At 33.2% G+C, this 4,570-nt stretch overlaps 1 non-coding gene across 1 annotated transcript; it reads left to right on the top strand.

Annotated features, from left to right (window-relative positions):
- The first annotated feature begins 3,953 nt into the window (after positions 1-3,953).
- LOC137583295 (U6 spliceosomal RNA) lies at positions 3,954-4,060 on the top strand. The gene has a single exon (XR_011033401.1). It is a non-coding gene; the product is annotated as a U6 spliceosomal RNA (small nuclear RNA).
- Positions 4,061-4,570: the final 510 nt, after the last annotated feature.

Below are 4,570 nucleotides of genomic sequence, written 5' to 3'. Positions count from 1 at the left end.
GCTTAATTTATGACAGAGAATAAAAAGGAGGAACAAAAAACTCCAACAACATATTGGCGATTAGTTTTGGCTAAGGTCATCAATAAATATGATTAAATTTTTTTTTTTTAATGAAACCATTTTTTACGGTTTTTATCATATTTTGTTTTTAATTTCATTTTTTAAGTTTTTTATGATTCTATATATAATTTTAATAGTCAATCTGTCAATTATATGATTATGAGTATAAAGATAAAACACTTCAACTATATTATAAATAATTTGTTTTTGGTTTTGAATTCTTTTTGCATTAATTCAGAGGCGCTTTCACTCTTTCATTTCTTTGAAATCCAGATAAAACTAGCTAAAAGAATGTTGCTTCCACACAAATATCAAATGAAACCATATAAATTCTTGAAATCTTTAGCCCCGATTGTGCCTCTGGCTTGCTGTCGCCTGTATTTAGGCATCCTGGCTTTTGGATATGCTTGGTCGAATACCACCGTATAGGCGTTATCTTTCCATTAGGAATAGTTTATACTCTTGTCCCTTTTACACGACTAGATCTCCATAGAATCATATTTTCTATATGCTATAGTTGTTAGGTTAGTCGATTCTGACTCAAAACGAAGCGTATATTTCCTTTCAAACTCAAGCTCCATTGCAATAGCTTTAAAAGTGATAATAGTTGTGATTTATAGACAGATAGATTATTGACACTGATCAATTTCATTATATCCTCTGCAAGGGTCTTAAAAGAGTTATCATGAATTTTATAGTTATTTTTGTTTTCCTTGCATGTCTCCAATTTGGCCGATCGACATTTGGCTTACTTCAATATACACCATCGGAAAAATATTGCAGGGTAGTTAATCTACAAGTAATTCAATACCACAAATTGAAACTCTGATTTTTGGCTACTGCTTTGGTTTCGAAAGGTAGTAGATGAAATCGCCTCTCAAATGCGTATTTTCCTATTAAAATAATAAGAAAATCACGAAAAAAATCGAGTGGGGAAAATATGTATACAGGCTTGATCTCGTTTTCGATCTCAAATGATTTTTCCTTTCAAGAACTCTTCTCGCTTTTAATTCTGAGAAAGAATCGTTTGCCCTTTAATCAGTAGAATGAAAAAGAAATGTTACATGTTTATCAATTTTTCTTCAATATGATAATTACAACAATATTAAAAACTTACAAGAACTATAAGAAGAATGTTCTTAATCATAAAGTTAAGTGGCAAAAAGGATGTGACAGCAATCGAAATGAAACTGATCGTTTCCGAATGGTTAAGCATTTTACAAGGAACTAAGAACAGGAAGTTCAAAAAGGGTACGATCGATGCCTGAATACAAATGTATATCGAAAGAGAATGAGGTAAAATGTTGTCGTACACATTCCTAAATATGTAACTTGAATATAATTGCATTTTAATTTCTTCAACAGATTGCATTGAGTTAGTCATTCTATTAGTATTTTCTACCGCAAATATTGTTAACTTAGACTTAGCCGTTTATTTTTTCTGATGCATCATAATGCATTTAATGGAACGGGCAATCCAAACGGAAGTCAATTTTCAAAAAGTTTACCAAGCACCTTCGAATGCTTAAAGGTAATTGTGGATTTAAGAAGACAAAGAACATTTTTATACTTTTTTGATCGAATGAGATATTTGTCCTTTCCTTTCTTGCCCATTCAACGGATTGCTATTTGGGTTAAAAGGAACGACGACTGCAGCCCACAGCAGTAAAAGCAGTGCGCAAGCATTGAGAAAGCAGTCGGCAAGCAGTTTAAATTAGTTGACAGGTTTTTTTTTTTTGAAGAAACAATGTTTTTTTCTATTAGAGTATTGTCAGGGGCATCTGGAAATCATACCTAACCCTGGAAATTTACCAGGTCCTTAAAGTTAGCTATTGGCTTACGTAAACTTTCACTATGTTCTCTCTTGAAAAAAGGCAGACTTTAAATTGCTATATCTAGGGATTTTCTTAAATAAATAAGTGAATCAGAATGGAAAATGATCTTAAACGTATCTAGTTTTAATTTCTTGTATCGCTTCATTGCTTCGTACGATAAAGCTTTGTTTATTTGCGTTTTTGTGAAGTCATATTTTTTGACATTGTAATTCCAAATTTGTATGTTTCGTGGAGTAAAAGTACAATTTGTGAAAATCCACTTCATTCAAGGAAAATAGATTAGAAACATGGCAAAATTTTCGAGATCCGACATGAATTTTTTCAACCTCTTCCGAAATTTAAGACATTTTAGACTATCCTATAAAATTTTATTTAAAATTAATTAGTTTTGGATCGTCTATCATCCATTTAATGCATCGGAATTGTAATGGTAAAAATAAAATGACTTATCGAACAATTCAAAAAGCCTAAAAGTATGCAACAAATGGTCAAATTGCGGAAAGAACAAAATCAATTTTATTTTTTAGTCTTTAGTAGGCCCGTGAAATTTCAACATTAAAATTCATATCATCTGGACCAGTGTGCATCGGATTAAAAATGAGGGACAATTGTCATTGGTTTTTGTTGTTGGCGCCGACGCTTACACGCTCCGTTTTGCAATTGAAATTTCTTCTTTTTTTTTTTTGGCGAAATGCACTCATGATAAACGAGCAAATTTAATGAAGTTGCATAATTGTTGAAATACGATGAAATAAAATAAATGAGTGTGTGTTTTTTTTTAAAATATATAATGAATTGAAAAATGAGGGATTCAATTTAAGAAGCACCAAACTTTTGAGCTTGCCAGAAAGGACAAACAAAATCCCAGGACTAAGAGAAGAAAGAAGAAACATTGGCGTCATCGTGTTGTCGTTTCTGAAGGCATACATCTTCCTAGTGCTAGCAAGCAGAGCGGAAGTGCCAGCAGGCAGGATCACGCAGGATGTTTTTCTCCTTTGTACAGCCAAAGAAATGCAATGCAAAGAAAACGAAATGAAAAAAAAAAACAATTTAAATAAAAAATGAATTTCTCATTTCGATTGCAAGTGGGTGAGAGGTTTTATTTGCAGATTGGAATATGGAGTACTTCCGGTTTCCGGTAAAAGTGCACTAAACTTTCGTCTTACCAGCATAGAGCATGAGAGAAGTGCAAACTTCAGCATGTGAGAGCTTAGCCAAGTTGCTCAAGTTTTTGCCTTGGCAAGGATGCAGGGGACACAATGCACACACACACAGAAAGACACACACACACGCATACATAGATGAATGCACAGAATGTTCTTGGTCGTCGTCAGAATTTTTAGCTACTGCAACTTTTTTTTTATCCTTCTCACCGCAGCAGACACTTTGTCTGGGTAGTGGCCATAAATCTCTTAACCCGCGTCCTGTGTGTGTGTGAGTGTGTGTGTGTGTATAGAAAATGAAATAATTTTTGTGAAACATCAAAGTGTTGCGAGTTTACAGGACACCAGCTGAGAGTAATGACTCTCTGCTGTTGTCCATATTTTCGTGTCTTTCCCTCTTCCTCTCTCTTCTCCTCTATCGGTCGACCCATCCATCCATCACCATCTGTGGCATCCATTTAAAAATTAAAGTTGAGCCACGGAAGTCCTGGCCAGGAAGTGTATTAGCAAAGCAAGAAGCGGAAAACCTATTTACTGATCGCATATCAATTTTTGTTCGCTGGCTCGATTTGAAGATGTTTACCCTAATTTATGGCCATAAAGTTCCCAAGGACTTCAATTTTAGCCTTTTTTATGTACAATTATTTCTTCAATTGTGGTTTTATTATAGCAAAAGAGAAATAAATATTCCAACTGGATAATAAATATAATTGTGATCCGTTAAGATTCCAATGACCACATTCCAATGACCATATTCCAATTAAATGCATTCTGGTTCCAGGTACAAAGGAGAAAACAACCCCTAAACGTTTTTCCTCCATATGTTCCTTGTAATTCTCAAGTACTTATTTGTCACAAGTATGAAATAAATGAAACATTTTCTTCATTAGTTTTCGTTCTTGCTTCGGCAGAACATATACTAAAATTGGAACGATACAGAGAAGATTAGCATGGCCCCTGCGCAAGGATGACACGCAAAATCGTGAAGCGTTCCACATTTTTTTGTCAAAAAATCTTTTAATAAGCCTCAAATTTTTATAATTTTAACAGATCTTGTAGATAACGCTTGATCGATTTTTCTATTCTCTGAGCAACAGATTCATTTACTATTTTGTTCAGTTCTCATTTGCTCTTATTTCAGTAAAAAAGGCAACTGAACAACAAGGATCCGGGTTCAAATCCCTCGTCAGTGCATGGGAGTACTTTTTTGTTTGTTCTGTTTAGTAAAACATATTTTAAAACTGTATTTCTAAAATAAAAAATAATGTTAGTTAGTTTTACAGATACTTGATACATTCTAGTTTTGATTTTTAACCTTCTAAGCCTTGCGCGGTTTTAAACAACTGTCATATAATTATAACTTATTAAGGCTTAAAAGCTATAGGCTTTTATAGTTTTATGAAATTTATTTAAGATAGGAACTTTTCACAAATAATTGAAAAAGTGATAAGTATTAATGATCTAGTAAAACTATGTCAAACCTCAATTTCTGTTCCTAAAGTTGGCTGAATA

Source organism: Drosophila tropicalis, unplaced genomic scaffold (assembly GCF_018151085.1).
Source record: "Drosophila tropicalis isolate 14030-0801.00 unplaced genomic scaffold, ASM1815108v1 contig_859, whole genome shotgun sequence".
NCBI classification, from domain to species: domain Eukaryota; kingdom Metazoa; phylum Arthropoda; class Insecta; order Diptera; family Drosophilidae; genus Drosophila; species Drosophila tropicalis.
This window is presented reverse-complemented; position numbering and strand designations above follow the sequence as displayed.